The sequence below is a fragment of the Dipteris shenzhenensis genome, chromosome 32, assembly GCF_047967505.1.
Source record: "Dipteris shenzhenensis isolate YYH24624 ecotype China chromosome 32, Dip_SZ_1.0, whole genome shotgun sequence".
NCBI lineage: Eukaryota > Viridiplantae > Streptophyta > Polypodiopsida > Gleicheniales > Dipteridaceae > Dipteris > Dipteris shenzhenensis.
In genome coordinates this window covers 41,109,527-41,121,085 of record NC_141627.1, presented here as the reverse complement: position 1 = coordinate 41,121,085, position 11,559 = coordinate 41,109,527, and the positions used below count along the sequence as shown (strand labels likewise).

The 11,559-nt window shown below is 42.5% G+C and overlaps 1 pseudogene across 1 annotated transcript; it reads right to left on the bottom strand.

The window, feature by feature from the left end:
- Positions 1 to 1,343: 1,343 nt before the first annotated feature.
- LOC147880762 (protein LUTEIN DEFICIENT 5, chloroplastic-like) lies at positions 1,344 to 7,246 on the bottom strand (annotated as a pseudogene). Its single transcript, XR_015540561.1, has 16 exons — positions 7,064 to 7,246; positions 6,433 to 6,601; positions 6,111 to 6,339; positions 5,920 to 5,991; positions 5,725 to 5,835; positions 5,442 to 5,633; positions 5,179 to 5,340; positions 4,931 to 5,026; positions 4,733 to 4,834; positions 3,525 to 3,557; positions 3,345 to 3,425; positions 3,120 to 3,202; positions 2,907 to 3,038; positions 2,037 to 2,097; positions 1,872 to 1,937; positions 1,344 to 1,734 (listed from the first exon to the last, which is right to left on the bottom strand). The product of XR_015540561.1 is annotated as a protein LUTEIN DEFICIENT 5, chloroplastic-like (transcript).
- Positions 7,247 to 11,559: the final 4,313 nt, after the last annotated feature.

Below are 11,559 nucleotides of genomic sequence, written 5' to 3'. Positions count from 1 at the left end.
ACTAACTTCTTGAGATAGTCAATTGCTAAGATCTCGCACATCACAATATAGCTTCTCGAAGAATAGTATAGAGTTCTTTGGTAATTTTTCTCCAAAAGCCTAGGGCTCAAGATCTTAATGTTTGGCTTATTTTGGTTTCCATGCAACAAGATTTTGTAAATATCTAGTCTAGAGTTCTCAAAGGAACAAGGACTTGTCCAAATTTCTACAAAGTGCAATCACAAATTATTATTATTGTTATTATTAAAGAGGAAAGAACCTTCTATTAAATCAACATAAATTTTAGAAAAGTCTTGATGCACCATGCCTGAAATGTTTCCTTGTATCCCAAGCCTATAATGTCTATTGTTCACCTTATGGTTGCAGAAAAGGGCCTATGCAAGCCTTCTAAATTCTCACACCTTCCTTTTATGATGTTGTCGTTAGTGCTTTTGTGGATTCATCTAACACCCTTTATACAAGAACATGGACCGATTCCTTCTCATCATTTAATATGATGTGCTTCAAGTGTAATTTAAGGATTTCACTACAACTACTTAAAGGATAGGTGCGTGATATCATCCAAGATTATAATCTGATAAAACATCATGAACTGAACCTCAAAGCTGATTTGAGTCTAAATTTCTTCCCATAGTTATGGAAGCGTGCATTGCAACCTAGATAGAGAATACCTTCTTCTTTTTTAGAACTTGCATGGACTATGAGTGCAAAAAGGAGCAGTGTGTTTCTACCTGCAATATATTCCTACGAGAGGAAGGAGAAAAAATGCTCATAAAAGGGATTATTGTGCCTCATCTACACTCTAATTGATTTCTTCTATTTGATGATTAGTTTTCTAAACTATTGATTCTTGTTTGTCTATTTATCACAACCATGCCAAAGTTATCATGTCTTGTGTGCTCTCGCATCCCATATGTGGATTTGCTTCTCATGCTTTAGATGTTTTACACAGACACACACACACAGAGGAGAGAGAGAGAGAGAGAGCGTATGTGCACGGGTCTCACAACATGGTGTGCATGAGTGCGAGATGAGTGCATGCATTTTATAATGATAGGCACAAGTGTGCAATCCCGATTGCACACATCATTGACATGTTTAGTGAATGCTAATGATTGTCTCACCCTAGCCCCACGGGTTGAAAGTGTTAGTGCTCTCTCTCTCTCTCTCTCTCTCTCTCTCTCACACACACACACACACACACACTTTTCATATAAATCCAAATTGGTCTATGACATTAAGCTATTATGTCATGTCAAGTCTGTGTACACACACAAAACCCACACCAAATGTTTGCTATCCAAGAGACAATAAGTTACCCTAATTGCAAGTTTTGCTGCTCACATTAGTACAATCTAAAGAAAACACGAAGAAATTAGGCCTAGTTTACAAACCGAAATCCGGATAAGAAAGAGATCCGGTTAGCAAAATTTACAAGACGTGAGAAACCATCCTGTTGGAAAAGAATGAATCAATGGCCGTTAAAATAAGACACCTTGAGTCGCAAGGGTCTTCTTCAAGCTTTCTTTGCTTATACGTTGGATTCGTTTCTTAGCATCGAAAATGGTGACTTTTCTAGAGCTGGGCATGTAGCTTCTGATGTAGCTGTCTTTACCCACTGGTGGCCAGAGTTGGCACCTCTGTCCCTGCAATCACTGAAGGACTTTTCCTGTGTGTAAAAGTCATATGCAAGCCAGCTAACGTGTGTATTGTAGCACCTGTCGTCATCTCCACCTGTTCAAGAATTGAGATTGAGATGGCATCCAACTGAGAAACTACTCGTGCTTGTTTCCACTCATCCTCGAGGGGTAGTCGTGTAGAAAGGGCGTGCTCTTAATTCTGGTTGAAATAACAGCAATGCTTTGGCTTACCGGTGGTGCTCCTACGGCCAGTTCGAAGTTGAAACGTCGCACTAGCATCGCTACTGCTGTGATGGTCTGAAGCATAGGGTTTTTGCAGTGAGAGGTAGTACCAGATATAATTTGAGTCGGTGGTAGAAATTCATGAAGCGTCCAAAATCTTTGTTTGATATTTACCTCAAATGTGGCGAACATATCTCCCACACATTTCCGAGGACCCCCTCCGAAAGGCAAGTATCTGTTAGAGAGGAGTTCTTATTCAATAATAAAGATGCGTCTATTGAATGAAGTTAATATTAGCGGTACAAGCCTGTTTTCAAATTTCCACGAAGGGGAATTTCCTTAAGTGCTATCCAGATGCAGAAATGGGAAAAAGACAGGCCATCTTTTCACATGCACCTGTACTGAATTGTGAATGCAGATCTGGATGGTTTAGCCAGTTAGTAGGCCCTTGCGAAAGTGTGAAGGATAAATGTAAAAATCTGGTTCTCAAGCAAAGAGCTATGAGCATCATGCGACAAGTGTACCAATCAAGGTCTTGGGTTAATTGTAACTTGGTCGCCCATATGGTACTACAGCATGCAACGAGGACCAGCGACTTTTTGTGGACAACTGAAAAATTTTGAAGGTGGGAGAAGGGTATAATATCTAGCTCGAGAAATGCATTCAAGAATTGCTAGCGTTCGTTATAACTGAACCTGACCGTCATCTTAGGAGCTCTCAAACTCAGTATGCTCGTGAGTGTGGGAGGGTGATCACATATGTGTGCATGTGTGAGAGCCTCTATTTCACATGGCTTGCACCCACCGTTGGCCTGCTGATGATGTTTGATGGGAACGTCACAGGAGCTAGTCCCTGCTATGCAAAAAGATGGAGGTGATTTTTCCTTGCTTGTGGGTGACTATCCTGTTCCTTTTATTATTTAAATTGTTCTTGGATTCATCCAGATATATGACTCATTAGCACCATAAGAAACAGGATAACATCATTTCATTAGATGCACAGGAAATAACATGCACTCGAAAGTAATAGGATAGAAGTTGGAACCTGAAATTCTCTGATACTTCAGTTGGATCTGGTCCATCCAATGGCCACCTTTCTGGCTTGAATGCATGGGCATCTTCCCACAGATGTGGTGATCGATGCAAGTTCCATACAGAGATGAAGATATCTTCACCTCTAAAACATCGAGTATGTGCAAATCAGATTTCTTCAGGAAATGAGACTAAAATAAAAGAGGGATTTATATGGCTAGCTTACTTCTTGATAGGATATTTCCCAAGCACATCATCTTGTAAGGAACGTCTTATTAAGATGGGTGGTTCTGGATATAACCGTAATGTCTGCATATCCAAGAAATTTGTGCATTGATTCTTCTGAGATATCCGTAAGAAACTCCCAATTTAAGACAATATGATAGAAAATAAACACATTTGAGTTCACTTGAAGAAAGTACAAACTTTTGTTTCTATCTATAATACTGACCTCATTGATAACACGTGTCGTTAGCTTGAGTTTTTTCATATCTTCAATTGTTGGCAACCTGTCTCCAAGGACTAGATCCACCTGAACAGCCAAAAGTTCAAGATGAGGATAGCCATACTCACATAAGCATATCATCTGCAAGAGACTGCACTCTAAAAGCTATGGTTCTGCCGAGCATACCTCACGTTGGACTTTGGCTGTGATAGAAGGGTTCTGCAGGATGCGTTTCAAATCCTTGTCAATGTCATATAGTATCCAGGCATCCTTAGAACTATTTTCAGCTTTGAATTTAGTGACAACCACAATAAGACAAAGCAGGTTACTCTGGGGTCTGGAGTCCTTTGAATTCAATTTTCTCACCATATATAAGCTTCCTTTCAGCCTACATCTGGCTAACTGGCCAGCCAATGTATGTGTTCTTGTGTGAATGAGTGTTCCTGTCTATCTATTTGTCTGTGGCCTAAAATGGCCAAGAAGTTTAACTAGGAAAATCAGCTTTGTAATCCAGATTACAAGATGCCAGCACATGCCAGGGTTAATATTTCAAGCCATGGAGGGATCTTACTGACTACCCTAGAAGAGCTAGAGTTTTCTGTGAGCACTAATTTTAAAATATCATGGACCTAGGCTATTGCATTCGTGTAAAAGCGACACAAATGCAAAATGATGTGCATATGAGGACAAATAGCTTTAGGAAATATAAAGGAGAAAGCAAGCTCCATTTTACGTCTAGTGTATCATGGCAGATGACATGCATGCATGACCTCTAGGTCCATGACAGTATATAACATGGGTCTGAGGTCATCAACCAATGCCCTTGAACATATGAACAGAATTTTGGGGCCTATGCCTAGCATAGGAACCTGAGACACCTGAAATTAATGATAGGCTTTGTGAAAACTTCTAGGTTAAGCCGGCCGGCCGTCTGGGCGGAGGTGGGTCCTATGGGTGGTGGGGTGATTCATGGACCCCTCCAGTAAAGGCCAGAAATGGTTTATAGTGAGAAAGTATACTTGGTAATGTTTGTGTACATTTCTGCTAGCATCCCACTGGGCTAGCAATGTCCAAGCTTACCCCTTGTGGCTGTTTATGATCTTGTAAAATGCAGCCTTTTACAGCATCAATAAGGATATTGCTATCTATCTATATGTGTGTGTGTGTGTGTTGTGTAAGGATGAAAGAGTAGAGGAATCCAAATCTGATTCAGTCGGCACGTTGGCAAATATGTAAATATCATGATGACTAGAGGAACTTGGACGTGAAATTAACTCAAACAAAGCATCTGGTTAAGCCTTTCGGCCAAAAGACAGTTTTTCTATTGTAGCCTAGAATATCTAAACCTTCATCAAGCATGTGAAACAGAGTACACCCACCAAATTCCCACCCACCTGTACAAGGAGATAAAATGCCCAGGTGAGCACTGCGGCCGATGTTTCGTGGCCAGCAATCAACATAGTCATCAAATCGTCTCTGAGCTGCTTGCTTGAGACCTGGACCATACATCATATAAGTCCCACATTAAACTGTTCTCTGTCTTTTCTGAAGTCGTAAGAGACATTGTTTTGAAAAGACAAGGAACAACTTACATCATCACCGGATGCCAACAGAAAACGAAGAATACTTGGATCCCCCTCATTTAAATATTCTTCGTTGAAAGTCGCATTTTCCTCATCAACCATTCTCTGCATCATAAAAGCGTTTTGAAATCAAATTAGCATGGCTGTATGCCCGTGTTCATAAACAGAAAAATGCTTCGTTCCCTAGGGACTAAGGGACCGTCTGTCTCATGAAGATAAACAGGCTAGGACGTCGACATTTGCCTGATCATCCGTACCTTACATGTGGCAATAAGATCATCCAATGTTTCATTGATTAACTTAAGAGCAGCCGCTACTTTCCGCTGTCGTGGAGAAAGGTCCTTGATAATAGGAATGTTCCAGTAAGGGATGACGGCTATACTTCGTTTTTCAGCTTCTCGTAAAGCCAAGTATACAGCCTGAAGAAGGAATACAATATCAATTCGGCACGAGTTCAGATACGTAAACATCCAGCATAAAGCTGATCGATTTTCACGAAAAATGAGAGTCAGAAGTGTACCTCGACAATGCCTATGTCATGAGACAATGAATCAAAATCATAGTTGAATACAGCCTTGCCAATAACATCCAACGTCAACCGAGAAAACAATGACTCCATTTCTACAACCTCGCCATTGCGGGCGGCAACATCCAGTTTGTTGCAAAGGTTCTCAGTGGCCCTACCAAACAGACCAATCATTTCTTCCACATACTGCAAACCCCGCATAACCCCAAGTCAGCTTATGGCCGTATTGCAGAAGGTAAATAGCCTGAATTTCCTTTAAGATAGATACGATACTCACCTTTCGGTGCAACGCTGGAACAATTGCTCGTCGACGAACACGCCAAATCTCTTCTTCCGCAGGTATGAGCCCCGTCCCCATCACAAATTCCAATATTTCTGCAAGAATTCCCTGGAAAAGTGACTGATACGTAAGATCTCTTGGAATGAACTTCAAGTACAAAGGTTGAGCATTATTTGAGGACGAGCTGTATACCTTAGAGTATGCCTTGGAATTGTCTTTCAATAGACGCTTTGCTATTGTAGGATCAGAAACTATCACAAACGACTGGAATCAAAACGTAAATCTGCATTAGCACATGGTAAAGGTACTGCAACTGAACAAACTACGAACAAGCAAATCTTATGCGCACAAACGAAATTCAAGGAAGTCATCGAATTGGAGACCTTGGGTCCAAATTTAAGTCTGAAAACGCTGCCGTGCGTCATATAGAGTTCATACACTTGTACAAAAAAAGCTTTTGCCATGATGATTTTGACGTCCCCCTCCACTTCAGGCAACTGCTTCGCTTTGTCCAATTTATATTTCCGCTCCAAGATGGCTACAGTACGTGCAAAGCTGCGCCCAGCTTGTCCAAACTTTATCAACACTTCCCGTAACTGTCGCAAGCTGCTTCTGCAAAGATGCAACGATCTTTTATGGAATTACATACGCTTCGTGCAAGGAGTAGTACGATGCTCGGTTCTCTTAACTATGAACTTTAGTTACTTCTTGGAGCCGACAGTCGATTCGCCCGAGAATATACGATCTCCGAGATTTGACTTATTGTCCAACGCGCGCGACCCTTCAGAAGGCCTGTGATCAACTTCGGCTTGCGCTGTTTGGGCATTGTTTCCATTCAGAGCAGCATGGACCACGCGTGCGGAAGGCGGGGAAGCTGTCAATTAATGCAAATTAGTGAGATCGTAAGAGCAGGTGGTGCGGCTTGTATTCCCTTCGGATACTGATTAGATCGCAAGTACGACTAGATGCCAAAAGAAGCTACCATGAATCGCCAGAAAAGCGTTTCACCATTTTAAGATTCCGTTATCATAATAAGTGTAATTTGGAAAGTCAAAGACGGACACAATTGGAAGGCATTGATGCGAATTAGATTTGGTGTGAGCGCAGCCACCCGGCAGCGTGCATCAACAGGAAACGGCTTTTTCAATTTAAATTCCCTTAGTTTGCACACCGATGCTGCAGCGACATGCATACTAACTGAATTCAATTATAGGCTCCAGCTACATGCATACTAGCAGCAGGAGCTTGAATTTGCGTTATTCTGGCATAAACAAATCGAGGGGAAGAACATTCTGTGCTGTAGTGCAGCGAGGGGGAAATGAAAAAGGCGACGCACGTAGGAGGATGGGGCTGCTACGGAGGGAGAGCGAGTGTGGCGGCAAGGAGGGGAAGGGGAAGCGGGGAGGGTGTGGAGATGGGGGTGGGGAAGGGCGATGGAGGGCGGCAAAGTGGAAGGAGGAGGTGGCCGCCATGGCGCCTGCGAAGGAGAGGCAGTGGAAGGGAAGGGAAGGGAAGGGAAGGGGAGCACATTCAAATGCCTCACTTTCACACCTCGACAAAATCGTGGACGAATCTCTTCCCTTGATCCCGTTTCCCCATTCTTCTCACGGTTCCGCCCTTTTGCTGACCTGTTTTCCCCTCTGTGCGCCACGTCAGCCGTGCGCCACCCATTATTCAAAACAAACAAAAGTATTGTTTTCCTTGCGGTTTATGCCCTCCCCCCTAAGGTTCCTCCATCCAAATTGATGCCCTCCCGAGCATCTCTCCTCCTCCTCCCTTCGTCTTCTAGCAAACCTCCGGACTCACACACACCCCTTCAACACCTTCTAGAGTGCCTCAAACCAACAAAGGAAATGATTCTTCTTTTATTACCACTTAAGCTTTTCCCCACTATATTAGCCCACGTGCAACCTCACCTTCACTACCCTTACCCAATCCTTATCAAGAGAAGGTATCAATTTTAATTGGCAAAGGTCTTCAAAAAATTGTCACAAGAGAGGAGACTTGTCCTCTTGATGTGCCTACAACCCCTATGCAAGTAGGTTCATCTGGCTCCTCCAATACTACTTATGTTATCTCACCAAAGGATCGAAAGAACTTGAACAAGCGCAATGGACAAGCCATGTCAGTTTTAGTGAATTTAGTGAAGAAATCGGTGATGCAAACCCTAAATTCTTGCAAATTGGCAACGGATGCATGGGATAAATTAACCATGATGTACAATGTCAAGAATGAGGTGAGATTGTTGGCATTGGTAACTTAGCTCAAGAAGCTGAAAATACAAGATAATCAGTCTATTCTTGAGGACATGACTAAACTATCTGACCTATGTGATCAATTTGTCGCCGTAGATGAAAGTATTAGGCATAAGAACATGATTTCAGTTACAGTGAATAGTCTTGCCCCCTACTATCAAACATATGTCACTTTACTGAATATTACTCTTTCGGTTGCACATATCTCATTTGATGATGTGGTAGGAAGAGAAGCATATGCATAAAAATGACTTATGCTATCCAAGACAAAGGAAAGGGGAAGAAAATGCATTACAAGCCAGCCATGGCTTCATAATAGCAGCCACAAAAGTGCTTGGTAAATCGCAGCCAAAGGGAAATGCCTCAAGGTTAGAACCTGCTAAGAGTTCATCTAATGTAAAAAAAAGTATGTTGATTCACTCAAGAAAGGCAAGGCAAATTTTGCTATAGTATCTGATGATGTTCAGTCGTCTTTTGGGCAAACACATACTATCTCACGAATGACAAGTTTTATGTGTTTTTGGTTGAGGAAGAGATGCTATGTAGGGGGGGAATGCCTATAATAGAAAAAAGGCCACCTAAGATGCCAAAGGATGCTCATGATGCACATGTAACTAGTGAATGATCAAGTCATGGTTGTAGTGCACGATGCTGATGACACACGTGCAACTAGTGGTCATGGTTGTAGTGCATGATGCTTGGTGTACTGACAGTGGAGCTACCAAACACATGACTCCTTGTAGGGAGTAGTTTGTAGAATTTGTGGGTGGATGCCATGTTCTGTGCTATGGTCATCTCATGCACTTGTGCTTTTGGCATGAGTTGTGAATTCATGTGTTGCCTTTCCATTTGTTGCAAAGATCTTACTAATTGATTACTTTTAATATTGGCAATGTCTAATTGCTAACAATGATTCTAACTTGACAGGTGCGTAGAGCTAAAAAAGACGATCACTTTTCCTTTTTGGAGCATGTGCAAGTTCTTCCTGGATTGGAAGTTACGGCTTGCCAAATTTTTGATCAAGAAATCGCCCTTGATGATGTGGCATAGGGATTCACATGCAGAATTCAAACTGTGCTTAACAAGGGGTTATGTGCTTAGGTGGCATTGTAGATGATGTGGCATATTAACCAACCCTAACCATGGCTATCTGACTGGTGAGTTAACTTAACCATACACTTAACTAAGGTTTAAGGTATTCAACCATGGGAAACCTCAATCCTGCCACGTGTCAGTTGTGGGAAACCTTAGGACTCAGAAACCTTCGAATTTCTATCGTGACCACAACATCGATGGATCAGTACAATTCCACTCCACCTGCTTTCTTGCTAGGCATCCCTTGCACTACTACATCTATAGTAACCCTTGTATGCGGAGAGCCCTTGTTCAGGTTTTGGCCATACTTCCGCCATGCCCACAGGTAGGAAGGTAGATATTCATTGGTCGATCGTGGAGGATATGGTTGTAGGTTGATGTGCGGGAGGTGCAATAGCTTTTCTACTCCTACGATGTATTCCAGAAGAGGCCGCTTGCAGATCTGCTAGGCTTCTTGAAAACCATATATCTCCCCAGGAATTCGGTTGAGGCACAAGATATCTCTCCATTTTCTGACCTTCCCTGCCAATGGATTGAAACTTGTTGAGTACTCCACTGAGGTGCGGTCGCTTGGAACCTGCAAACGCATTCTTTCCTTTGTTGGCTGCTCAAAAAGTTTAGAGCAGCTGCACACAGACTTTGGATAATTTGCGTCGAGATTCTGTGGTTTATCGACGCTCCTTCACCACCCACAAGCAAGCTCTACACCTTTCGGGAACCTCCTTGTCTCGCTGTTGTCACGCAGCACTACCAGTTGTCACCTTCTCAAAGCTCCTACCCAGGGCTTTCTTATGGCTTCTTCACTACATGGAAACAGGCTGAACCTTATGAGAATCACTTACCTCTGCTCAAGATACTGCGCCATTAAAGGAAGATGACCTAAAACTACATCTATGCGCAACAAAAGACAGATCTCTCAGATCAGCTTCATGGCCAATTTTCTCAACGACTCTGGATCGGGCCGAGCCGAATAGATCTCCAAGGTCGATGATGGGGATGTTATGACCGGCATCGGAGAGGATATCAGTAGTAGCGGAGGGTCGTTGGTGAGCAAAAACGGGGAAACGTGGTGCTGAAAGAGTGTTGGGCCATGGAACCTGTCATGTCATCATAAGACGATGATGAGCAACATGCAGAGGTCTAGCCAGAGCTTGGAGTGCATCTATCCCCTGCACTCACTGCCTTTAGTTGGGACTTGAACACCTTTTCAAAGGTAGTGAACCAATCCATTGCCAAGTCGTCCTCTAATGCTGCCACCATCCGAGCCACATACTGTTGTGGAACATAGCCCACACTCTTCTTAATCTTGATGAACTTGAACAAGAATTTGCATGTCGTCCTTAGGTTCTCATCAAATGTCTTGCTAATGAGATAGACCTGTGAGATTGAGTAGATATCCTCATCAAAGTAGACATCACAACTTTGAGCAGAGGCAAACTTTTTGGGCCTTGGGTGTGCTATGAAGTTTACCTCCTCCATCAACTCTGAGCTAAGCTGAACATGAATATCATCGATCACAAAATTGTGATTGTCTTGTCGTAGGAATTTAGAATTTCTTCCACTAATGCTTCATTCCAGGCCTACCTCCACAAAAGTTTTGTAAACTTCAAGAGCTTATTTCTCCTCAAAATCCTTTTGAGGATGTCATTCTCAAAGTTTTTGATGGGCTGTAGAGGTGACACGAGAGGGTTCCTTCTCCTCTTCTGTCAATCAGAAGGCTCTCTATGTTCCTCCATAGCCATGAAGATTGTGTAGACATTGATTACAGATGAAGATGACAAAGAAGGAGAGCGTACACCATAGTAAACTATTGGGTGCGATGGAAATAAAGAAGTTGTGAACGATGGAGATCTGAGAGCAGTAGAAGATTGCAAAAACAAATGGAGATGATGATGGAAATTCCTAACCCAATGTAGCAAAACAAGATCTAAACTTAGACATTCAGTCAAATGCCTAGCTACATGATAGTGGAGAGTCTTCCTTTCTTGGGCTTAATTATCTGCATTAATGTCCCCACAACCTTTAGACTGCCACATGTCGACATCCAATGCATCTCTTCCACTGTCACTAAACCGCTAAATGGCACTCTTATTGGCATAAAATTCACTAAGGCATTGTCGACCGAGTGATCTACATCTGAGTCTTACTTGATCAAGGACCCACTGCTCGGTACGACTTCACATTACTTCCATTATATTCAAGTTGAACTATCCCATTAGAGAAAACTTTAGTTAACTGCTGGTAGGGACCATTCCATCCCAATTTGAAATCCATTTTGAGAGGTCCCATCTTGGCATTGTATAGTAAGAGGAGCATACATTTCTTCAAATGCTTAGGCACAATATGCCTATCATGCCATGCCTTTATCCTACACTATATCACCTGCTTGGACCAGGCTGCTCGGAGGCGTAACTCATCTAATTGGCTTAACTGATGCAATTGCCCCTTGTTTACTTTTGACTCATCCAAGTGATGCTCGGTA